General features: G+C 45.0%; 2 protein-coding genes across 23 annotated transcripts in view; one reads left to right on the top strand and one right to left on the bottom strand.

The window, feature by feature from the left end:
- The window catches only part of NR3C2 (nuclear receptor subfamily 3 group C member 2), a 331,163-nt gene that overhangs the window by 301,622 nt on the left and 3,179 nt on the right, over positions 1-26,362 (top strand). The window lies entirely within an intron of this gene.
- ARHGAP10 (Rho GTPase activating protein 10) overlaps positions 20,716-26,362 on the bottom strand; it is a 301,268-nt gene continuing 295,621 nt past the window's right edge. For 4 of the 18 annotated variants that reach the window (XM_032464674.1, XM_032464685.1, XM_032464699.1 and 1 more), the window contains one exon: positions 20,716-25,780. The gene's annotated coding sequence lies outside the window, so the exon portion shown is untranslated. The remainder of the gene's footprint in view (positions 25,781-26,362) is intronic. The other 14 variants (XM_032464754.1, XM_032464732.1, XM_032464758.1 and 11 more) reach the window with 14 other exon arrangements.

Genomic DNA, 26,362 nt, shown 5'->3' with positions numbered 1-26,362 from the left:
GAGCCTGAAATGGGACGCTCTCCCTGGGAACAGGAGCGTGGTTACTTTTTTCTGTTGGTTTCTTTCTTGTGTTGGTTTTGTCAAAAGCCCTTCTTCGTGGAGCCGGGGTGGGAGGAGCGGGGAGCAGGAGGTGTAATTCTTGATGAATTCTCTTATCTGTTCAAATGCTCAGGCAGGCGCAAGGGCAGTTGCGAAATGAGTATGTAGTTGTGGTCACAACACATGAAAAGGGGTGATACATGTTGAAGCAATTTGCACGTAAGGAGAGTGACAGCCGAAGTTCACACTTGTTGATCTGTAGTCTTTCAGAATCTCTGAGCCTTACGCACAATAGGAGGGGAGAGCCCCCAGAGGCCACCCCAGTGGTCAGTGTCAAACTGTCTTCTGCTCGCTTGTTTTTACCGCCAGCACAGTGCTCGGCACGAGATAGGAACTCAGTGAACAGTTGCCAAATGGCCAACCCATAAATGATGATTTTCTGCAAAATTCCCCAGGGTAAATCAATGTGTTTTTAGTATTTTTTTTTGATCAAGGTATAATTAATACACAGTAAACTGAACATATTTAAAGCGTACCATTAGAGAAGTTTGACACATGTTATACACCCATGAAACAGTCATCACCTCAGGATAACAAACAGACCCATCACTCTGAAAGTTTCCTTGTGCCTTTTTTTTTTTAACCTTTCCTGCTCCCTACTGCTCCCCAGCTGCTTTCTGCATTGCTTTCTGGCAATTAGATTCGTTTGTATGTTCAGGTGTTTCACATGAATGGAATGACGTTGCATGTGGTCTTTTGTATCTGGCTCCCTTCACTTTGTGTAATTGCTTTGGGAGTCATCCACTGGTGTTGCCCTATGTCAGTACTTCATTCCTACTCACTGCTGAGCAGTGTCCCATCGTGAAGACGTGCCTCATTTTGGTAGTCCCGTCACCTACTGATGGACATTTGGGTGGCTTCTCAGACTGGGGACTAGTACGGATACAGTTGCCCTGAGCATTGTGTGTACGTCTTTGTGTGAACGTCACTCTCTTTTCCTTGAGTGAATACGTAGCTGTTGGAGATCTGGGTCCTTTGGTGGGTGTGTTTTCATTGTTTACGAGACTGTTTTCCAAAGTGGTTGGACAGTTGAACCTTCCCTTGAGAAGTGTGTGTGGGTTCAGATTGCTCCACATCCTTGCTGCCTCTCAGTATGATCAATCTTTGTAGTTTTAGCTATTCTGATCGCTGTGTGGTGATGTCTCCCTGTGGTTTTAATTTGTGTTTATTTCCCTAATGACTAATGATCTTTTCTCGTGCTTATTCCTCTTCTTCGCATCTTCTTTGCTGAAGTATCTGTTCTACTCTTTTGCCCATTTTTTAAAACCTGGATTGTTTGTTTTTAATTGGATTTTTGAGTTTCGAGAGTTCCTCCTATATTCTAGATACAATTCCTTTATAAGTTATGTGATCTGCAAGTATTTTCTCTCAGTCTGTGGCTTATCTTTTCATTCTCTTAACAATGTCTTTTGAAGAGCAAAAGTTTTAAATTATAATAAAGTCCAGTCGATTTTTTTTCTTCTGTGAGTCATGTTTTTGGCGTTGCAGCTAAGAAATGCTTGCCTCAGCCAGTGTCACAGAACTTTTCTCCTCTGCTTTCTTCTAGAGACCACTGTCCTTCACTGAACTGACATGTAGGGTCTCAGAAACCATTTCTTCATGTCTTTTTTTCCTGAGCATTTTTGGTTGTTTCTGGCAGAAAGGTAAATCCAATCTGCCTTGCTCCACTTTGGCTGGAAGGAGGACATTCTTTGGGGAATCACTGGAATCACTTGAATCCTAAAACCTTTATTTTAAATTATCAAAAATGTTTGCTCTTAGAAGTAGCCTAACAGACGCGTCTTGGATGCTCTATTTTTATTCCCATCCCGGACAGAACATTGGAAAATGCATTGTAAGTCTGGAGGGACCTTTCTAAGTCCCCTCGGTGACTCGGACTTGAGACTGCCCACTGCTTTTTCATTAGAGTGAATTAGTGAGTCAACGTTTGTGGAATTTTCTTCTAGGGAACAAAGAGCTTCACAAGGACAGGCTCTGTACTCGGAGCCTCGTTTTGGTCACCTTGTGGAAAAGGAGCATATGTTCCTAAGGGCCCCACAAACAAGAGCCCTGTGCATGTAAGTCAGAGTACTGCTTAAATCGCATGCATGGTACGCCAGCCCTCAGGACACACATCTGTGGCTCTTGGGACGCATGGTTTTCTCCCACATGGTGCACACACGCGTTGGCAGAGCAGTGCCAAGGTGAGTGAAGGGAACATTCTCTGAAGAACAGGTTGGCAGTTGAGTATTTGAGTCGGTCAGTAACTTGAATGAATCATAAGCCCTTCGAACAAGTCTTCCACTCCAAAAAAGGTTCCCAGAAAGCAGCTGTGGTCAGGCTCCTAGGAAGCGTGTTCTTGCATTGAGAACATTTGGACGTTATCTGTACAACATATAGATTCCTTATTCTTCTAGGGAGAATGGAGAATTACTGGTCGTTTTCTAGCTATTGCTAGGAGTGACAGTTAATTTCCTATGGGTTTAAGAGGCTCATTTCTAATGAATTCATTGGTAACTTTTGTTCATTCATGGAGATCAAAGGCTATTTATTTATGTGATAATCAGTGTGTAGAACAGCAAGAAAACGTTAAATGATAATATTAATAGCATTTCCTAGAGGCAAAAAAATTGCCCTTCTTCTGTTCCACAGTTGCAAGGTTGTGCTGTTGTAATTGACTATTTCAGGGTACACACCGGCCTGCACGGTGTCTCAGGCCTGGCAAAACGGATGAGACTACAGAGGATGGAAAAGGAATCCATGACACCAACCCAACCCTCAAATAGCTGGGATTCTAGAAACACAGTGAGAGCGCAGTGCAAGGCAGGAGCAGGCAGCGAGGGGCCGAGACCGGCCTCCTGGGCAGCAGGACCTTGGAGAGCACACGTGTGCACTTCATGCCTGTCAGTGAGCCCCTACCCCGTTCTAGGACCAGAGGGGCAAGTGTAAACAGAATGCCTGTCCTTAGGAATCCCACTTGCTCTGATGGAGAAAGAGGATCATCTCCTTCAGAAGGGGAAGCAGAGGGGTGAATGTGTGTTCGGCACCTGTCACATAGAGGGTGCCTGATTACCTGTGTTATTTCGGGCACTTCTACAAATTCCCTGTAAGACGAGTGTGATTCTCATTATCCCCATTCCTGTCCTTAGGATTCCCACTTGCTCTGATAGAGGAGAGGTTCGTCTCATTCAGCAAATCCATCAGTGTCTAAAAGCATCAGGCAGTGCGCTAGAGGGGAATCCCCTGGCCTGGCCTGGCCTCCAGGAGCTTTCCGCCGGCTCAGGGCAATCAGATAGCCGTGTACAGGGGGCTGAGAGCCTGAAGAGGTGAGCACACCATGCGTTCTGGGCTCCCCGATGTTTACTCTGAGTTGCTGGAAACCCTTGTTGAGAAGATCTGGGCGCCAGCTGTGCTGAGCAGAGGTCATGTCATGGAAGACCTGGGGGGTGGGTCTCAGAGAATCTTTATGTCATGGAAGAAGAGACAGAGGTCCAGAGAGTGATTTCTCAAGGTCCCTAGGTAGCCAGTGACAGCTGGAACCCTCTTGACTGTCTGATGGTCATCCCGGCACCACCCGCCTGATGCAGGGGCGCTTCAGGCTGGTCACAGCTGCTGGGGTTCAGGCTGGGCTGCATCTTTGGAGATCAGCAGATTAGCCCGAGGAACATTGGAAGCAGCTGCACCACGCTCACTCCAGCTCTCCAGACTCATTTGGCTCTTCCCTGCCATCTTCTGGAATGCATCGTTTCTGTGAGGCACGGGGTTCCATCTTGAAGGCAGCGAATCCGGTGTTGATGCTCAAATGTCACACATGTTCAGCAGTTCCCAAAACCAGATGTTGGGTCGGCCTCACCATAAGCTGAGCCGGCTTCGGTGGGAGGTTTTTGTCTCTCCTGATAATCATTAAACCCAGCTAAGAACCTACCCATTGCTTGGGTGAGCACCGGTGTCTCCCTTGGTTGTGACCAGAGGGTCTTGTTGCTGAGCGGTTGCTTTCTGTGGTTGCAGAGAGAAGGCTGCACAACCCAAGTGGCTCTCCTCCAGCCAGGCTCCCTCCCGCAAGGGGAAGGTGGGTGCGATGGGAGCAGAACGTCTGGTGATACAGCACCTGCTCCACATGCACACCGGAGGCTCTGGGAGACTCCACTGTTTACATGGAGAGACTGTTACATTTCAGTGACACAGTCACCAACAAAAGAGACATTACTGCAAACGGCCAGGGCTGTTAACACATTATTTTGAAGTCCCCATTGCTCATTTAATGAGCGGGTGCTTTTGCATTTGAGCAGTGGTGTTGGCCATCTCCACCAAGACTATTACTCAAGGTGGTTTTGAGAGCAGCAACCAACCTATTTTAAGCGTTTCTTCCTGCACACTGAAGCCTGCCAGCCCCAAGCAGGGTGGATCCACCCTTTGGACTGTTCCTTGCTTTCACGTTTGACTCTGTTTCACATCTTCACAGTCAGCGTCTCCTCCGGGAAAGTTCTGAGGCCCCATAAGGAGTCTGCCACAGACTTGTGACCTCTGGGGACAGCAGAGAGAACATGGCCTGTGCTGCTCCACCAACAGTTATCTCAGTCAGCTTGGGCGCTTCACTTAAAGTTTTTGGCCCTCAGTTTCTTAAAATGGGACTAATAGCCATCTTAGAGGGAATTTTTAGAAGTGCATGAAATAACACAGGTACTAAGGCGCCGAACACATGTTCACCACTCTGCTTCCCCTTTTCCAAGATGATGTTTGGGTTTCCCCAAAACCGTGTCTCTGCACCACCAAAGAGTATCCATCAGGCCGTTTTAGTTTCCTCTAAGGACAGAGACACTCCAGTACATGGCAAGTGCCTTCAAGGAGCGACAGTCGGCAGTTTTCAAGACCAAGCAGAGCAGTGGGTAGAAAAGGCCATCTACAGTGTGGGGCAGTCATCTGGTAGCAAATCACATAGCCTGCGGTCACTTAGAAGCCTTTCCAAGGCACTTCAAGTGTCAGTGCCCCCCAGAGTCAACTTCCTGTGCGTCCGTCCTGCCATTTAGCAGGGGAGCCTGATGGTATTAGAACATGTTGGGTGTGCTTGAGATGCTTTGTGATTCACTGAGGGCATGAAAGGGGTTTTGTGATGGAGATGAGGGCAGACTGCTGGGAGGTCACCATCAGGAAGGACTGATGTTGGGGAACGGAAAACCCTTGTCCTCGTGTTGTCAAAACACTGCTGATAAGTGATGCCTGGCCAGGCTGCCTCAGCGTGTGGAGGCACATTTCCTCCCTTCCCCTCACTCAGGTTACAATGAGGTGAGGTTATTTGATTCTGTATCTGTAATAAAGTACCCAGAGCTGGCAGTACCACCCCTGTGTGTATGTGTGAGAGAGAGAGATCAAGATGCAAAGCTGTATTCTATCTCACCGGGTGAGACCACCACCTAATACAATTGTTAGCAGTGTTACACTGCCTCCTTCTCTGACAGGACCGTGACTAAGATAGATTCTAAATAAAGGAAGAGTTGTTTGTGTCAGAGTCAGCTAAGCCAGCAAAGCCTTATCTTCCAGGGCACCAGGGAGGGAGAAAGACCCAGTCCTCGGGGAAGAGAAACCTACATGGGTAAAGATTTCAAATTAACGGAGTAATTGACATAGCAGACTCTCTTCTTTGTCTAGTTGGTGAAACCAATGAGACAGTTACTAATGGTTCACAGCAACTCTTTCTACAGCCTTATTTTGGTGTTTGCCTTTACAGATTTCTCATTTCAAGGGTATAGCAGAGTTCTGAATGCATTGCCCTTGGTGAATTGTGCCAATGAGTGCTAATTTTCATCTGAAAAAGTTTTTCTTTATGTTTTTATAGCTGAAAAATGCATCAAACATATTTAAAGATAAAAATGGGGAAAAGGGAAAAATAATTGGTCAGAATGTTGTAGTTTTTCGATATTGTGGGTAAATAGGGAATGGATGATTTGGGTGTGGTGTGGGAAGGACTGGGTGGTTCCAGGACTGGTATGTTTCATGTGCTGGTAATGGGGCCATGAAGCCCAGCTGGGAGACATGACTCCCTGTGGATGCAAAGGGCGCCCTTGTCTGTTGGACCTCCTTTGTTCACTACGTCCATGGTTAAGGGCATTGCTGCTCCGTGACCGCGGTTGTGTTTCTCCAGGCTCTCCTGTTGATGCCCTGGGAGACTGCTGCTTGATGTAGTCTACTTGTTGAACTTTGCTTTTGTCACTTGTGTGTCTGGTGTCATATCCAAAAAATCATTGCCAAGATCAATGTCAAGGGGCCCCGGGCAGGCAGGTGCACGCACAGCAGCCTCCACTAGGCCAGGCACTGTGCTGGTGCTGAGGGTACAATGACGGCCAGAGACTCAGTCCCTGCCCTCAGAGTGTGCAGTGTAGTGGGAGCAGAGGAGACAAGTAAGCGGAGAACCTGACCACGGTGTGATGGGTGCTCGATGTGGACTGGAAGGCCTATAGGTAGGGTATCCAGAAGGGGGAGTGTCAGGGAGGAGATGGGCCAGGGCATGAGATGAGGGACGTGATGCCCAAGCTGTGCCCCAAAGGCGAAGCAGGAGTTGGCCAGACAGGCAGAGGGAAGCTAACCCAAGCAAAGGAGTTAATATCCCAAGGGAGAAAGCACATGGTGATTTGGAGAAATGGAGAATTTCATTGTATCCAAGAACGTCAGGAAAGAATGGAGAGAAAGAAGGATGGAGACAGTGAAAGGATCTGTAGAGCACGTTGGGGGTTTTGAGCACATCTATGGAGACTAGCGCTGACCCTTTCAATGTGGTAACCACTGGGCACAGATGGCTACTGACATGTAAATTTAGTAAAATTTAAAATTCAGCCCCCAGTCACACGAAACCACATCCCAAGTGCTCAGCAGCCACGTGTGGCTAGTTGCCAGCATCTCGGGCAGTGCAGATGGTCGTATTGGACAGTCCTGATCTAGAGAGTCTGTTAGAGGAGGCGCAGAGGGCCAGTTAGGATCTGGTGCAGGACGGGGGCTGGGGGCTAAGTTAGCGCAGGGGCAGGGGGACAAGGACATAGTCAGGTGGTCGGATGGATGGCTTTTGGTGGTGGATAGGACGTGGGGGTTCAGAGAGGACGGAGTGGGTCTAAGATGACCCTCAGGATTCAGGCATAGATTGGTGGGTGGGGCAGCACCAGCACTGGGGCTGGGTGGTGGTGGGGGTGCAAGGGGAGGAGCTTTGTGGGCAGATGATGAATGTGGTTTGGGTGCACAGATTTGAGGTGACCAGGGGAGACGGCAGGTGAGCTCAGGGCTCTGCGGAGATGAGGATGAGGAAGCGAAGTGCTGATGCCCCTTCAGGAGGTACTGCACGTGGTGGTCCCTGAAGCCTGGGGGGCGGGGTCAATAGAACTGCGTGGGTGTTGTTTTGGCAACATGGTGGATAGAACTGAACCCCGGGGGAAGATAACCACCAAGGAACCCAAAACGAGAAGGCACCACAGAGGTGAGACAGGGAGACAAAACAATGAACACAGAGGACAAGCCAGAAAAGTGTGTCCCACACTGTGCGAACGAGGGGTCAGCGGGGCGGAAGCTGCGGACAGGTCAGTTAGCAACCAGTCTGAAAACCTGTTCAGTAACCATAGCAACGAGGAGGAAGGGCTGATTGGTTCGGCTTGTGCTGATGCTCACGAGGTTTCTGGTACCTCTGTCAGAAGCCACACAGCAAACAGGGAAAACAATAAACTTAAAAAAAAAAAAAAGTCAGGTGTTATCCAGTAAAACTGCTTTAATAAATAGAAGTACGAGTCTTTCTGGGATGTGATGGCATGCATGTAACAGGAGCGTTTTGAATGTGGTTGAGAGAACTTGCAAAGTTTTGTGCTTATGTGTTTCAGTACAGCTAAGAAATCACAGTGGCTTAGCAAACTTTATAAATAACCCCCAAACAAACTTTATTATGGACCTAGACCCATGTATGAGTAATTTTGAATCAGTGGAAGCTTTATTATATATTATATACACATATGTAATGTACTGTTTACATGTATATGTGCTACTTAGAGAGAGAGAGATCTGTAGGCAGATGGATAGGTGAGTGTTAGGCATTGAGGAGCTGTAGATATACATGTGAGAATTTGGTAGCAAAGGCCGCCATGATGCTTCCGAGCTGATCTTGCGTTTCAAGTCATGGTTTTACTGGTAATACTGGTCCTGAGTCCTTTCTCACCCATCACTTTCACATTACACCTTAAGTATCATGACAGTTAATCTCCACGTGCAGCCACAGAACGTCATCTCCTTTGGTCTTCTGTGTTTGGTCTTGGTTTTCTGTGGCTGATTTAGGGCAAAATCTGGGTTGTTTCCTTACCTTGGAAAAGGGTGAGTTAAAACACTTAAACATTTTCAGTGGCTCATGTTTAGACTACTTAAGATAGTGCATACCAATTGCTGATCAGACAGCACTCTAAGATGCAGTTGTAAAAGAATATGAAAACAAATATATGCATGTATATGCAAGACTGGGACACTGTGCTGTACACCAGATATTGACACATTATAACTGACTACTTCAATTTTCAAAAACAGGTGTAGTTGTATTGGACTTTAGAGAAGTGAGAAAAGAAACTTCAGTATAGGAGTTTGTCATTCCTTTTTTCTTTCAATTGTGGTAAAACACACAAACATAAAATGTACTACTTCAGCTATTATTAAGTGTACAGTTCAGTAGAGTCAAGTACATTCACACTGTGGTGCAGCCAATCTCCAGAACTCTTTATGTTGCAAAACTGAGACTCTAGACATGGAAACTCCCATTTCCCCTCCCCCAGCCAGAAAGCCAGCATTCTCCTTCCTGTCTGAATCTGACTGCTCTAGGCACCTCATGTATGTGGACTGATACAGTATTTGTTTGAGCCTGGCTTGTATCATTTAGTATAATGTCCTCCATCGTCATCCGCGTTGTAGCATGTGTCAGAACTGCCTTCCATTCTAAGGTACATAATACTCCATTGTGTGTATAGACCACACTCTGTCTCTATGCTGCCAACAGACTCTTGGGTCTTGGCTATTGTGAATAACGCTCCTATGGACATGGGTGTGCAGATATCTCTTTGAGACCCTACTTTCCATTGGGGGTTGGTATATACCTAGAAATAGGATTGCTGAGTCATCTGATAATTCTGTATTTAATTTTTTGAGGAACCTCCACAGTTTTTGACTTTCCCACCAACAGGTCGTAAGGGTTCCAATGTGTCTACATCCTGACAACTTGTTACTTGCTGGGTTTCTTTGATAGTGGCCTTCCTGATGGGTTTTAAAGTGGTATCTCATTGTGGTACTGGTTTGCATTTCCCTAATGATTAGTGATACTGAGCATCTTTTCATGTGCTTATTGGCCGTTTCTATGTGTCCTCTGGAGACTTGTCCAAGTTCTTCGCCCATGTTTTTAATTGGTTGTTTTTCTGTTGTTGAGTTGTAGGAATTCTTTATTCTGGATTTTAACCCCTTATCCAATATATGATTGGCAGTTATTTTCTCCCATTCCATGGGTTTTGTTTGTCTTGGTGTCAAAGTCTTTCTCCTATGAACTTATAATGATAATAGACAATGGTTTGTTTCTTTTAATCCTTAGCTGGCAAAAGTAAAAGTTATATCTGATCCCAATTTATTTAAAGAGAGGCAGGGAAAAAGCATTATTTCTTATAACCATTCCTTTGGCCTCATCATTGATTTTGTAAGTTTCATAAGTACATGCACAGGACGTGTGCTGCTGTTCACAGCTGGTTTTGGAAATCTGCAAGAGAATAACGTGCTGTAGGAATGCGGGGGAGAAACTAGGACCTTGTCTTGTGTGGGGAGGTTAAAGGAATTGTGCTTTCCATTTCTACCTGATTCGGTGAGATTTATGATCCCTCAAGGCTAGCTTTCTGGAAAAAAAAACAAAATTTCAGATAGAAAGAGCCACTGAGGGTCCTGGAAGCCATGCTCCTAGAAAATCACGTCCGACGTGCAGGAACCTCCTCCTAATCTGAAACTATCTAGGGAAGATTCTGGAAACCGATCTCATTGTCTAACACCTGTGTCAGTAAATCCCTCTCACCCGAGGTGGCCTCAGTCTCTCCTCTTTCAGTGTAAAATACCTGTATAATACCTGGGATTTACCTAGTGCCTTTCTTCCTAATGCCATCAGTAAATCCTTCTCATGCCTCCATGAGGCAGGGATGACTAAATATTACGATTTACACTTAATCACCTCCTCTCAGTTCCTTTCTCCATTTTGAAAAGGGAATAATAGTCATATTTACTCATTTCTTTACCCTTTTTTATGAGAGAGGAGAATTAAGGCAGGGAGGGATCACACGCATTTTCCCTGGTCCCTGAAGTGAGGCAGGCCCTGAAGGCAGGAGCGGAGGCGGGCACGGAGCACCTGTGGGGGGCGTCAGGCAGAGCCAGCCCGGCACCTGGTGAGCCCCGTGGTTCCCCGCGGCTCAGCTGTCACTTCAGAGCCCCGCACATAAAAAGGCCTCACTCTTGGCTCAACGTGCTGCCCTTGCCATCTTGAAGTTCTTAGTAAATTTTAAACAGGGGGCCCAGGTTTCATTTGGCACCAGGCTCCGCAAGTAATGCAGCCTGTCCTGGGCTCAAGCTAATCGACTTAAGATCGTGTTGCTCAGAGGAGATAATGAGAGTGAAGAGCCTTGGTCAGCCATGGTGCACTCAGCACGTGTGTCTGTGGAAGAGGGCAGTGGGGCCACACAGGGCAGAAGGGTTCAGTGGAGCAGGGCATGAGGACTCGGAACAGGAGACTCGCCGATCCACTGGAAAGGAACCTTAAAACTAAAGCCAAACTAGACACACACACAAAGAGTGAAGAAATTTCACAAGGGAGAGAGACATTGTTAGGCAATAGGAAAGGGGAGTGTTGATATCCCAGAGCTGTTTTAGACTCAGGCAGATCAGTTTAAAGGACCAAGGATGAAAGGGCTGGGAAGATGCCCGTTGATCAGTTTTGTTTATCAAGGTCATGGTTAAAGGGACGAGAAAGGGTATATAGTTTCACACCAGCTGATCATCATTGTGTACAAAGTCCGTATTCATGAGTTTGCCTACTAGTTAAAATGTATTTGTAACCCTCAAGTCAACACTCATGGCACTTTCATGGTCATTTACAGACTTGCACAGAGCATTATAACAGGAGTTAAAACGATGCTGTTAGCTGTGAGTTAGGTGTTGAGTCAGCCACGTACATTGAATAAGGTTTCTTTACACAGAAACACACATGAAACAAGGTTATGTATGGATCGTTTAATGAAAATGTTGTGACCCGTAGCTCACAGGAACCTAACCCTGCATTTCCCTAGGAGCAAAGTTTCTGTATTCGCTAATTCACTGTAGATAATGACTTTATAGAATGTAATCCTGCAAACAGTGAGGATCAACAGTAAATGTGTGTAACCTGCAGGGACTAGAGTCAAAGGGAAATAACTCCTAAACCAATGGCAGATAATGGAAGATGTGAGTGATGGCAGCTCTCCACTTTTTTGTGTGTGTGTTTAATATATTTTCTTTGAAGTGTAGTCAGTTTACAATGTTCTGTCAATTTCTGGTGTACAGCACAATACTTCAGTCATATAGGAACATACATATATTTGTTTTCATATTCTTTTTCACCATAAGTTACTACAAGATATTGAATGCAGTTCCCAGTACAAACTTGTTGTTTATCTACTTTATATATAGTAGTTAGTATCTGAAAATCTTGAACTCCCAATTTATCCCTTCTCACCCCCTTCCCCACTCTGGTAACCACAAGTTTGTTTCCTGTCTGTGAGTCTGTTTCTGTTCTATAAATATGTTCATTTGTCTTTTTTTTTAATTAGTCCACATATAAGTGATATCATATGGTATTTTTCTTTCTCTTTCTGGCTTACTTCACTTAGAATGACATTCTCCAGGTCCATCCATGTTGCTGCAAGTGGCATTATTTTATTCCTTTTCATGACTGAGTAGTATTCCATTGTGTAAATATACCACAACTTCTTATCTGGTCATCTATTGATGAACATTTAACTTGTTTCCATGTCTTGGCTATTGTAAATAGTCCTGCTATGAACATTGGGGTGCTGGTGTCTTTTTGAATTAAGGTTCCCTCTGGATATATGGCCAGGAGTGGGAATGCTGGGTCATATGGTTAAGTCTGTTTTTAGTCTTTTGAGGAATCTCCATACTGTTTTCCATAATGGCTGCACCAAACTATATTCCCACCAACAGTGTAGGAAGGTTCCCTTTTCTCCAGCATTTATTGTTTGTGAACTTTTGAGTGATGGCCATTCTGACTGGTGTGAGGTGATACCTCATTGTAGTTTTGATTTGCATCTCTCTGATAATTAGTGATATTGAGCATTTTTCTCATGTACCTATTGGCCATTTCTGTGTCTTCATTGGAGAATTGCTTGTTTAGGTCTTCTGCCCATTTTTGGATTGGGTTTGTTTTTTTTCTTACTAAGTTGTATGAGCTGTGTATATATTCTGGAAATTAAGCCCTTGTCATTTAAAAGACAACTTCTGGAGCCTTTAAGTTGGACAAACCCTTCAGTTACCTCGTTCAACCCCCTTACATACAAGGATTCTTTCTAAAGCATTTCCTGAGGGCTCGGAGAATCTGTATTTTATTTGGAAAACCAGATCTAGCCACGACTTTTTTTCACCCCACATTTACTATTTCTGAAGTCAGGAGACATCTCATACTTGACTTATTTATTTCAGCCAGCAACCAAAACTTGCTCTCCCTTAGCTATTACTAAATCTCTGGCATGCCTTCCAATCCAGGGCCAGCAGACTTTTTTCCATCAAGGACCAGCTGGTAAATGCTGCAGGCTTTGTGGGCCCCAGAGGCTTTGTCACAGCTACTCAGCTCTGCCTTTGTAGCATGAAAGCAGCGACAGATAATATCTAAGTGAGTGAGCATGGCTGTATTCCAGGAAAACTTTTTTCCTATAATTTTTGCATGTCACAAAATAGTCTCGATTTTTTTCCAACCATTTAAAAGTGTAAAAAAAAAAAAAAAAAAAAAAAAAACCTTACAAAAATGATTAGGCCAGATTTGGCCTTGGAGGCCCTACTCTGCTGGCTTCTGATTCATTCACTGGTGTCAACAGAATCAAAGGAATAGATTCGGCCACCTTGGTGTCTACTGTCTTATCCGTACTTGGATCAGAAGAGGCCTTTAGCCCTGGCCAGTGGTGTCTGCCCCTTTATTGCTCAGTGTTCCTTTTCTTCAGGAGATTGAAGTAAAGGTTTAACTGCTTCATCTTGATGGAGCCAGATATTAAAGTTGGTAACTTTTAAATATGAATTGGTTTAGATTTTTACAGTGCTCAGTGTAGTGTACTTGTGCAAGAAAGATCTAGGAAATAATGGAAAACAGAATTAGGAAAAGTTCATACTTCTATATACAGTAACGTGCCAGTGCGTTCCAGGCACAACCCTTTCATTAGATTTCTTTTGTTCAGCAATGTTCTAATTATCCCTTTATCTTTAAGCTCCACTTTCTGCCTTTCCATTGTGTCATTTTTCTTTGTGGGTTTCGCATGTACAATAGACCTTATTCACAAGAAGGCGGAGCTATGATCTAGAACGAGGCTTGTAATACAAGGAAACTTAAAACAGGGTGGAAATTAAATAAATTCAAGTTAAAAAAAAAAAGTTAGAAGGAAACTGAACCCATCTTGCTTAGCACAGCATCCAAACGACATGTTTTGAAGACTGAATGTTTATCACTGACTGGAGAGCAATGACTGGTGTTGAATTTTTTATAAAAATGGTGATGAAGGACAAATTAAAATGTAATCTCAGATAACAGTCAGATGCTACAGGGTTGGGGGCAGAGGTGAGTTTTCAGAAATACCTTGGCTTTCCTTGAGATTCTCCTTCCCACCCCAGCAGCCAGCCCATTCCTACCCGGGCACCGGGTCTGGCCCAGTTTATTCCTGCACCAGCCGAGGGTCAGGAACCAGCCCTGTGAAGCCTCATGGTACAACCCTGCCTTCCTCACTGGCCAGGCAGCGGGGCCTCTCTGGAAGCAGGGTCACCGGGGGAGCACAGCTCACAGCAGAGCACACAGCCCCACTGAGCCTTGTCTCCTGCTGTGGGGACACACTCGAATCCAGATGCCCATGGCCATGTGGGCTGGCCCTCGGCAGAGGAGGGCAGTTTTTTGAAATAGGGAACCAACCAAAGCTACCCCTTCCAGCTGGCAGCTTTGCTCAGGGCCCCAGAGCACCCCACTAAGTTCCCCCCAAAGCCTCCCACAGCTGATGCCCCAAGTGTACTCACCTCTAAGCTTTTGGCCAAGAAATGCCTTTTGGTGAGTATTTAAAAACTGATTGTTTTAGATACTTTTCTGATGGTACCTTTTTTTTAATTGAAATATAATTGATATATAACTCTGCAAGTTTAAGGTATCCAACATGTTGCTTTGATACATTTATGTATTGCAAAATGATTACTACCATAGCATTAGTTAACACCTCCATCATGTCACATAATTATTTCTTTTTTGTGGTGGGAACAACTAAGATCTAGTCTCTAAGCAACTTTAAAGTTTATAAAACAGTATTGTTGTCTATAATCACTGTGGTGAGCATTAGATCTCTAGGACTTATTTATCTATAGGTTGCAAGTTTGTACCCTCAAACACCTCCTCCCCAATTCTCCCATCCCCCTGGTAACTACTGTTCTACTGTTTTTATGTTTGGCTTTTTTAAGAGTCCATATTTAAGTGAGATCATACAATACTTGTCTTTCTCTGTCTGGCTTATCTTGCTTAGCATAAAACCTTCCCAGCTCATCCATGCTGTTGCAAATAGCAGGATTTCATTCTTTTTGATGGCAGAGTAATATTTCATTGTGTATGTATACAACATCATCTTTCTTCATTCATCTGTTGCTATTGTGAATAATGCTGTAGGGATCGTGAGAGTGCATATATCTCTTCAATATCCTGTTTTCATCTCCTTCAGATATTTACTTAGGATTGGAGTTGCTGGATTGTGGGGTAGTTCTAGTTATATAATGTTTCGGGGAACCTCCATTCTGTTTTCCACAGTGGCTGAACCACTTTGTATTCCCAGCAACAGCAGTGCACACATGTTCCCTTTTCTTCACATCCTCAGTAACACTCTCTCTTGTCTTCTCAGTGATAGCCATTCTAACAGTGATATCTAACAATGATATCAGTGAGATCTTGGATATTAACCACTTATCTGATACACGGTTTGCAGAGACTGTCTCCCATTCTGTAGTTTGCCTTTTCTTTCTTTTTTGATTATTTCTTTTGTTCTGCAGAAGCCTTCTAGCTTGATGGAGTTGTTGTTGTTAAACTTTGCTTTTGTTACTTATGCTTTTGTGGGTATATCCAAAAAAATCATTGCCAAGACCAGTGTCAGGGAGCTTCTTTTCCTATGTTTTCTTCTAGGATTCTTACTGAATCAGCTCTGATGTTTAAGTCTTTAATCCATTTTGAGTTAATTTTCGTGAGTGGTGTAAGCAGGAGTCCAGTCTCATCCTTCTGTGTGTGGTTTTCTAGTTTCCCCAGCACCACTTGTTGAAGAACCTGTGCTTTCCCCATGGAGTGTTCTTGGCTCTCTTGTCAGGTATTAGTCGATCACATATGCAGGAGTTTATTTTGGGGCTCTCTTCCTGGCCCATTTGTCTGTGTCTCTATTTGCCACACTATTTTAATTAATACAGCTTTGCAGTATAGTTTGAAATCAGGACATGTGATGCTTCTGACTCTCAAGACTGCTTTGGCTATTTTGAAGTCTTTTGTGGTTTCATACAAAATTTGAGGATTGTTTTTTCTATTTCTGTGAAAACTTGGAATTTTGATAGGGATTGTATTGAATCTATAGATGGCTTTGGGTAGTATGAACATTTTAACAATATAAGTCTTTTGACCCATGAAAACAGGATCTCTTCCCATTTGTTTGGGTCTTCAGTTTCCTCAGAGTCATGTAGTTTTCATTGTGCAAATCCTTCACTTCTCTGGGTAAATTTATTCCTAAGTATGTTATTGTTTTGAAGTTACTGTGAATGGGATAGCTTTCTTTTTCAGATGTCCCACTGTTAGTATATAAAAGTGAAACTAATTTCTGTATGTTGATTTTGTGCCTGCAGCTTCACTGAATTTGTTAATTTGTTCCAAAGGTTGTGGGTTGAGTCTTTAGGATTTTCTATATATAGAATCATATCTGCAAATAGAGATCATTTTACTTCTTTTCTGGCTTGGATGCCTTTATTTATTTGACTTACATAATTGCTCTGGCTAGGATTTCCAGTACTTTTATCAGTTAAGAGGGGTGAGCGTCCAGCATCCTTATCTTGTACCTGATACTAGAGCAAAAGCTTTCAATTATCTCCATTGAGTATGATGTTAGCTGTGAGTTTGTCAGGTATGGCCTTTATTATGTTGAAGTATGTTCCCTCTATACCAAATTTGTTGAGTATTTTTATCATGAAAGGATGTTGTATTTCATCATATGCTTTTTCTGCATCTATTGAGATGATTATATGATCTTTATTTTAATTCTGTTAATGTAGTGTACCACATTTATTAATTTGCATATGTTGAACCATCCTTGCATCTCAGGGATGATTTCTACCTTATAATGTACTATTGAATTTTGCCTGCTAATCTTTTGTTGAGAACTTTTGCATCTATATTCATCAGGGATATTGGTCTATAGTTTTCTTATAGTGTCTTTGGCTTGGTGTCAGGGTAACACTGGCCTGGTAAAATGAGTTTGGAAGTGTCCCCTCTTCTTCAGTTTCTGGGAAGAGTTTGAGAAGTATTGATATTAATTCTTTAAATGTTTGGTAGAATTTGCCAATGAAGCCACCTGGTCCAAAGTTTTCTATATTTGGAGATTTTTGATTACTGATTCAGTCTCCATACTCGTTACTGATTAGTTCAGATTTTGTTTCTTCTTGATTCAGTATAAGAAGTTTATATATTTCTAGGAATGTATTCATTTCTTCTAGGTTGTCCAACTTGTTAGCATATAATTATTCATAGTAGCCTCTTATGATCCTTTGTATTTCTGTAGTATCCATTTTAATGTCTCCTCTTTCATTTCTGATTTAAGTCTTCTGACTTTTTTTCATAATCTTTTTGAAAAACCAGCTCTTACCTTCATTTTTTTTTTCTATTGTTTTTCTGGTCTCTATTTCATTTATTTCTACTCTGATCTTTGTTATTTCCTTCCTTCTGCTAACTTGGGGCTTAGTCTGTCCATTTTTTCCCCTTGCTCCCTTGAGGTGTAAAGTTAGGTTATTTGAAATGTTCTTAATATATGCATTTATCATCATAAACTCCTCTCAGAACTGCCTCTGCAGCATTCCAAAGGTTTTGGTATGTTGTGTTTCCATTTTCACTAGTTTTGAGATTTTTTTTTAATTTCCCTTTTGATTTCTTCTTTGACCCACTGGTTGTACAGGAGTGTGTTGTTTGATTGCTACATACTTGTAGATTTTCCAAGCTTTCCTCTTGTTGATTTCTAGTTTCATAACATTGTGGTCAGAAAACTACTTGGTATGATCTCTATCTCCTGAAGTCTGCCGAGACTTATTTTGTGTTCTGTCATATGGTCAGTTCTGGAGAATGTTCCACGTGTACATTAAAAGAATGTATATTCTGCTTCTGTTGCATAGTATGTTCTATTAAGCTCTCTTTGTACTAATGCCTGGTTCAAGTCTGGTGTTTACTTCTTGACTTTCTGTCTGCATCTATTCATTGCTGAAAGTGGGGTTTTGAAGTCCCCTACAATTATTGTGTTGCTGTCTACTCTGTCAGATATGTTAGTATTTGCTTAATATATTTAGGTGCTCCAATGTTGCATGTGTATATAAGCATAATTATGTTTTCTTGATGAATTTACCTCTAAATCGTTACATACTGACCTTCTTTGACCCTTGTTACCATGTTTAGCTTAAAGTCTGTTTTGTCTGATAAAGGTATAGTCACTTCCACTTTCCTTTGGATTCTACTTGCATGGTACATCTTTTTCTATCCCTTCACTCTGAGCCTGTGTGTGTCCTTAAAGTTGAAGTAAGTCTCTTGTAGGCAGCATATAGTTGGGGTTTGTTTTTTTTTTTTACCCATCCATCCACTATCTTTTGATGATGAATTTAAATGATTTACATTTAGAGTTATTGCTTGTATAGAGAACTTGGTAATGCCATCCTAGTCATTGTTCTCTGGTTGCATTGTGTTTCTGCACACCTTTGTGATGGGTGATTTTCCATCGTGGTATGCTCCATTACCCATGTATCTACCTGTTATGCGTCTACTCTAGGTGTTTTGGTTTGTGGTTACTGTAAGGCTTACGTAAGACATTGCATAGATAGAACAGTGCATTTTAAGTTCAGGGCAACCTAACTTCAGTTGTCTACACAAGCTCTACCCTTTTACTCCCCCTTTTATATTTTTAATGTCATTATCTACCTCTTTTTATATTGTGTATTTAGCAAATTATAGTTACCGTAATTATAATTTTAATACTCTTTTCCTTTGACCTTTAAATTATGGTTAAGTGGTTAACACACTATCCTGTTACAGAATTGGAAAATGCTAAGTCTTCCTCTATATTTGCCTTTACCGGTGTGTGTACATTCTTGTATGTTTTCATGTCACTGATTAGCATCCATTGATTTCAGCCTGCAGTATTCCTTTCAGAATTTCTTGCAAGACAGGTCTACTGGAGATGAACTCCTTCAGCTTTTGTCTGTCTTGGAAAGTCTTTTTGTCCTATGTATTTGAAAGATAACTTGGCCAGATAGTTCTTGGTTGGCAATTTTTCTTTCAACACTTTGAATAAGATATTCCACTCTTTCCTGGTATGTAGAATTTCTGCAGAGAGGAGTTCTTTTGTAGGTTATAATATTTTTTCCCCTGGCTGTTTTTAGAATTCTTTACCTTTGATTATTTGATAGTTTTATTATAATGTGTCTTAGAGTAAGTCTTTTTGCATTGAGATATTAAGAGTCATTTTGGAACTTTGTGAACTTGGATGTCCATTTCTCTCTTCAGGTTTGGGAAGTTCCCACCTATTATTTCTTTAAATAAATTTTCTGCCCCCTTCCCTCTCTTTACTTCTTCTGGAACCCTAATTTTTCTAATACTTTTGGTTTTTTTGATGGAATCCCTTAAATCACATAAGCTTTCTTCACTCTTCTTTGCTTTCCTTTGAGTATCTCAGAATCTTCCGACTCATGTTACTGAAGGCAACTATGAGGACAGACAAACTGAAACATCAAAGTTTGGAGCAGAGAAGGGTTTACTGCAGGGCCGAGCAAGGAAGATGGGGTGGCTCATGCCCAAGAAAACGCTGAACTCCCCAAAGGATTTCACCAAGCACATTTAAAGGCCAGGTGGTGGCGGTGGGGCAAGGGGGAGGTATGTTGCAGAATATGTTATCAGCCCATGCACAATCCTCTGATTGGCTGAAGTGGAGGGAACAGGGCACTCAACAGTGTCAACCCCCTGGGTGCTGGAAAGTCTGGGGGCTATGCGTTCTTGATCATCAAGTAGCTAACTTCTTCCCTTTAGCGGTGGTTTTAAGCACCTGAAAAATTTGGGAAATATATATGAGACACTATTATCTGGGTACTTCAGAGAGGAGCTGCAGCAGAGGGTATGGGGGAGTGAGTGGTCTGACCCTGGAGGGCCCCACAGGGTCCTGCTCGGTTATAGTGATTCTTCCATTTGTTCTGCTCCACTGCAGATGCTGTCTATAGCATTTCTTCATTTCAGTCCTTGAGCTCCTAAGCTTTCTGCTTGGTTCTTTTTTTATGATTTCTGGTTCTTTGGTAAGTAACTCATTTTAAACCTGTATTTTTTCAGGACTTTGTTGAATTGTCTGAGTTTTCTTGTAGCTCTTTTGAGTTTCTTCAAAACAGCTTTCTTGAATTTAGCTAGATTGCAAAATTCCATGCCTTTGAATTCCATGCCTTTGAGCTCAATTATTGGAGAATTATTATCTTTCGGTGATGGTATATTTTCTTGACTTTTCATTTCTTTGTAGTACTGCATTGCCTTTTTGTTTTTTGTGGGTTTTTTTGCACTGGAAGGGGCAGATACCTCCTTCAGTTTGTGCTAGTTGAGTTCAGATGGGGTATTCTGTTCAGTGGTGTTCCTGTTGTCTGGGGGTTCTCTTTTTGCTTTCTCTGTGGCAGAATCTTCAGCTTTTATGTCGTCTCTGATTCTTACAGCTCACCAGGCTGGCTTCTGGACACCTCTCTTGTCTTCCAGGAGGCGGTGCTATAGTTCAAGTTTGTGGCTTCTTGCTGGCCACAGAGTAGGGGAAGGTGTAAGCTTAGCACTCAGGGCTTTAGTGGGTAACTGGGGACCCTCTAGGGAGATCCTCAGAGGCTCATGGGTAGGTATTAATGGGTGTGGGTCACTTTAATACCCTTTGATCTTATTTGCTTCTTTCCCAATCTCCTCCCTCCCCAAGTTTTAGAGGTCCCACCTTAGTACTCTGCTGCTTGAGAGAAACAGGTTCTCCAGCTGTGTCTGTCCTACACCACTGGGGTAGCTGGACAAAGGTTGCTAATACTGTTACCGAGTCCAAACTCGTTCTGCTCGCCACACAACAGGCCAATAAATCAGGAGACGAGGTGTCGGGGCAAGGAATAGCAACTTTATTTGGAAAGCCGGCAGACCGAGAGGGTGGAAGACTAACGTCTTGGAGAACCATCCTGCTCTAGTCAGAATGCAGGCTCCTTTTATTCAAACAAACAGGGGAAGGGGGTGTGGTTGGTGGCAAACTTCTTGGTGTAGGAATTTTTTTGTTCCTGCAGCCGTCCACGTGGGCCAGGTCATGATGCTCCTGCAAAACCTCCAACAAGACAGAAGTTATTCTCTATGAGTGTAGAGCTAGCCAGACCAAGCCTAGGAAACAGGGCGCAGGGTTAAAGCCAAAGGAACAGATCTAATATGGAGTCAGATCTGTTCTTTTCTATTACAATACCTGATAATTTGGACTCCTGCAGCATTGCCTCACAAGGGCTGGGGCAGTGCTGGTAAAGTTTTTTCCATTTCCATTTGTTTTTATTGCTCCAATGGTATGCTGGCTTTCTGCAGTTTCTCTCGTCAGTGGGTATCTGCCCAGGTCAGCAGCCTCCAGGTATTTTCCCTACCATGGCAGGATGGGCTGGGGCAAGTTCACTGCTCTGCCAGTTCCACAGCCCATGGCAGGGTCCCCCTGCCTAGCACCAGAGGCACAAGCGGGCAAGACTCCTCCCGGGGCCCTTTGTAGGTGGTGATGGATCCCAGAGCCCCACAACCGTGCTTTTGTTCATTGATGAGTGACTAATTCTTTGTTAAAAGGGGGGGTCAAAAAGGAGGACCCGTCTTATGCTGCCACGATGCTAACATTACTGCATGATGGTCTCTTTCTTTCTCTCAGTTGTGTGTAGGCCTTCCGAACTCTCCTAAACTCAGCCTTTAGGAGAGCTCAGCGGAGAAGCCACACTGCAGGGTTTGGGTTTTTAGAGGGAATCCCTAAGTAGTGGTCTAACCTTGTCTTCTGGGTATTGAAACAAATGCTGCTAAATTGCCCGGGGAGGGAGGGGGTCCTTTGTTACCTCTGACCACGTTACCATCACATTTTGCTGAGACACCAGCAGCCATGCAGGGGCCGCCGCCTGTGCACACGCCAGCCTGCCCCGCCCTCGCGTGCGCTGGGGAGAGGCTGGGGCTTCTGGCTGAAGGCCAGGGCCCTTACGTAATCACTGCGTGTCATCTTCCAGTGTTCACGAGGCTGTCGCGGGAACACCTGGGGTAAATGCTTGTTGGCACAGTATTTAGAGTTGAAGCTAAGTATTGTTTGTCCCTAACCCTATGAATATAGCTGGCTAAAATTCTGATCTTTGAAAATAAAGCTTCAAACCTTCCCCCAGTGCTGATTTCAGGCAAAAGTTTGATCCTAACTTGGAGAAAGTTGTGGAGTTGGCAGCAAACTTACTTAAGAGACACAAGTAGGCTGTCAAAACCACACCAACCCTGCTTCAGAGAGGCTATTGTCATTCAGGCATTCCGTCACTGCTCACAGATGGTGTGACCTTAGAACAGCAGTGCCAAACCCTCCCTGCATGGCACCCAAAGAGACCGTAGCTTGTGGTGGGGACAGGGCACAGCTCCTGGCCAGCCCTTGGAGATGGCTCTGTGGAGAGAGGGGGGGAAGAGGTACTGACAGTGCCCAAGAGCTGCAGTGTCCCCAGTTGCACTGTGACCCTGACGTCAGGCTGGAGAAGTTATGCTGAGCGTCCAGCAGAAGTTCTGTGGTCCCAGCAGATGCATCCTGTACAGAGTGAAAAGGCAGCGAGTGCACGCACAGGGCTTTCTCCGATTACTAATCACGTGGGCTCTTAGTATTTAGGGTTCCTGCCTTGCCGTCTAGCCTGGTATCTACCAGGAAAGCCAGGCTGGGAGTCGGTATAGCGACTCCCCCCGCCCCCCCACCCCCAGCCTGGCCATGTGTCTCCTTGAAGGCATTCGTGCTGAGGGGCCGGCAGGGCAGAGCTGCTCTCTCTGTCGTCATGACCATCCCTCTAACTACAGAGAGCAGTGACCGGGCATACAAAGTCACATTAAACCTTGGTATAAACAAAGCAAAGGACATCAGAATGACAGAGAGAGATGAAAGGTGTGTACTGATGAAAAAGGTGAGCTTCATGTATCAAGGTCTGCATTATTTACTTAGTGCCACTACAAATGAATAGGCCCATTTGACTTACTCAGTTTTTGTTTTGGTTCATTGATTAAAAACTAGCAACCAGCTGCCATTAAAAAGTACTGCCATAAGTTGTTCCTGAGCACTTAGGAGGGAGTCAGAGGAACACAGGCAGCGGGCCAGGCAGCCAGAGCGCTGAGTCCCTCAAACCCGCAGCAGGGCTGCATGCGTGGCTCCTGCCTTCAAGGAGCTTGTAGGCCACTACGGGAGCTGTTAGGTGGGAAACACGTAAGAGATGGGAACCACTGGATAAAAGAGAAGGTGGGGGCAGCATCCTAGGAGAGGAAGGACTCCTTCCGGCTGAGGCTCCAGGTATGTGGAGTTGGAGGGCTGTGGAGAGTGACTGCAGGAAGGGGGGGATCCCTGACAGAGGGTAAGAGACTCAGAAACAAGCAGAAACCAATACTCACATCATTTGAAAAGCAGGTGACGGCACGTGCATCACACCGGGCTGTCCTTGTGTCTTCTGGCTCCTCTGGGCTCAGGCAGAGGCCCCACCTGCCTTGCACCAGGAGACCCCCATGCATGTGTGTGGCGTGACCGTTAGACACTTCACAGCGACACACCCATTTGGCTCAGCATCCCTGCTGACCCAGTTCCACATATGACTCCCCGGGGGCCTAGTCTCTACTGCTTCGTGCTCTGACCACCTGCAGCCCCACCCTCTTTGCACCCTGCTTTTTCCAGTAGGGATGGTGCCCTTTCCCGCAGCAACAACCCACCTCAGACATCTCTCAGGGATCCATGGGTCCTGGCGCACTGGCTGTGGGGGGTGGCCCTTGTCCTCCTTGCCCAGAGACTGGGGCCACCCGGCTTTGATTCTCAGATGATCCCTGACCTCACCAACTGCAGCCACTGGCTCAGGCCTTGCTGGGTTGGGGTCTTTAGAGGTTTTTAGCCTTCTAAGGGCAGGTGGGCCAGGCTGTTGGGGCCCCCTGGGCATCTTGGCCACCCCAAGAGTTAGGCATGAGTCCTTTCCTGGGGTGGTTGTGGTGACAGGGTTCCCCCCTCCAGGTGTTCACAGGGTCAAAGGCCCAGCCCTGGCTGCCAGCCTGACCCCACGTGCCCCAGGAGAGCCCCCATCCCCCTGCAGCTGGTCAAGGCATCTGCTCTGAACAGAAGCCCTGGGTGTAGGAAACGCCAGCCCCAGGTTAATGTGCAGGGTCCGTGAGGAGTGCCCAGCCCCGGCCTCTCTCTGGTCTGTTTCCCCAGCACCTGCTAGGTGATGCTCACGTGGGTGTTAAATACAGGGGCAGGGGACCTGTCCCCCACCAGGGTGCTCCCTGCAAGCTGCCTCAGGTTCAAGAGCTGATTCACTCCGCTCCGTATCTCCTATCACACGTCAGAATCAGCAGTGCTGTCACCTGTTTACACACAAGCCCTTACGCAGCCCTGGCCGTCCAGGTAACGTGTGTCGGTTATCAGGGAAATCAGGTTGTCAGCCAACAGGCAGTGCCTCACGAGCCCCCGCTGCTCTGAGCACACTGAGTGACCCACCTCCACCCTTTCAGGCCATGTGCCAAGGCCACCTTTCCACTCCGACCACCTTCCTCCTCCCCTTCCCAGTGCCTGACCCAGAGCAGGTGCTTGGTCACTGGGATGGATGGACGAGGAGGGTGAGTCGTGGGTAGGACCTCGGCCTCCACCCCAAACGCTCTGAGCACCGGGAGCTCTGGTCTCTGGACGAGGGCCAGCCCCAGCCCCAGAGCTGGGAAGGGTGGGGCTGCCGGGCTGTCCTACTCAGGGACTGATCTGGCCTAGAAACTCGGATGTCTAACCTCAGGTTAAAATTTCAAAGTGAAAAACAGACCCACAGGTGCCCACACGGAGAGACCTCAGGGGCTGCAGCAAGAGCAGAGACCAGGGTGAACTTACACTGTGTCCTTCACACCCTCGGCCCTGGCCCTCTGCCCCATGAGGCTCGTTTGTGGCAGCCCGGCTAGAGCCCAGGATCTGGCTTGGCTTTTAGCTCCCACAGCCACTGGCCCATCACCGGGGAAGTGAAGAAACTTACCCTCCCAGTTCTGTTTCCACAGTCTCCTTCCTGGAAAGGCCAAACACAAAGTGCTCCCATCTCGCCTTTTCTAGAAGGGAGGCCTGAGGACCAAGTTACACAATGACCCAGAGCAGGTTTTGCTCCTGCAGTGCCTCTCAACACCGTGACTAAGAGCTGACATACGCTCAGCACATCCTCCACGCCAGCCCCCTGACTCCGCCTCCAGCAACCCTGTGCAGCAGGCACTAGTATTACCCCCCCTTGCACAGGTGTGGAAACTGAGGCACGTCATTTGCTAAGCAAGCACGTGTGTGTGTGAACAAGCCCAGAGCAGACCCAGTGGCTCGTGCTAGTTCCCAGCTTCCCATGGGCACACAGCAGCCAGTCCTTGGAACCGACGGAGGGAGAGAGCAGTCTGCAGACCGAGGGCGTGTTCAGGCACAGACAGAAGCATGAGATGTTTCTCCCACTGACTGTTTCTTGATTCCTGGTTTGTAGTGAAGGCCTTTAGCAGTTATTTATTAACCAACTCAAATTAAGCCTGCTAATTGAGTTTAAAAAATTCCTGAGGGAAAGTTACAGATGTCTATTCACCAGAATCTCTTTAAGACTACAGAGTTACTTTATGACATGTAGTATTAATATTGTCTGCTTTAACACAGTGGGAAATGACCCAAAGTCATTTTTTTTCCCATAATAGGATATGGAATTAACTGAAGAAAAATGAGAATATATACTTTCCAATTTGAAATTGTATTCCTAGTAATTAGAAGAGAAATGAGTAATGCTATACTGCATTTGTGGGTGGTGGTTTTTTGTTTTTTTAACTTACCAAATTGGGAGTGGCTCAGGTCCAGGAGGATGGACAGGTCCTTGGGTCACAGAGTTGGAGAAATGGCTGGATCGGTGAGAAGACATAAAAGTGCTCCTTGATGTTTTCATGCTTTCAAAGTGGCTGAAAATGGATAAAGAAAATTTGGTGTATACACACACACACACAATGGAGTATTGTTCAGCGGTGAGAATGAAGGAAACCCCACCATTTGCAACAACATGGACGGACCTTAAGGGCATGACGCTAAGTGACATAAGTCAGGACTAATACTGCATGATCTCACTTACCCGTGGGATCTGGAAAAGCAAACTAATAGAAACAAGGAGTAGAAGGGTGGTTACCAGAAGGTGGGGGAACGAGATGTTGGTCAGAGTACAAACTTCTGCTTATAAGAGGAGAAGTTCTGGGGATCTGGTGTACACCACGGCGACTAGAGTAACAATGCTGTATTACATACTCAAAAGCTGCCAAGTGAGATCTTAAAAGTTCTCATCACAAAAAAGAAATGTAAGTATGTAACGTGATAGAGGTGTTAATCATTTTGCAAACTGTAAGCGCATCAAATCAACCCTTTGTACACCTTAAAATACACAAAGTTATACATCAGTTATATCTTAATAAGCCAGGGGTGGTACGGAGAAGTTTCAGCCCTGCCCCCAGCTCAGGACTGGGAGCCTGAAGGGAGACAGTGGCGAGATGAGG

Source organism: Camelus ferus, chromosome 2 (genome assembly GCF_009834535.1).
Source record: "Camelus ferus isolate YT-003-E chromosome 2, BCGSAC_Cfer_1.0, whole genome shotgun sequence".
Classification (NCBI taxonomy): Eukaryota; Metazoa; Chordata; class Mammalia; order Artiodactyla; family Camelidae; genus Camelus; species Camelus ferus.
This window is presented reverse-complemented; position numbering and strand designations above follow the sequence as displayed.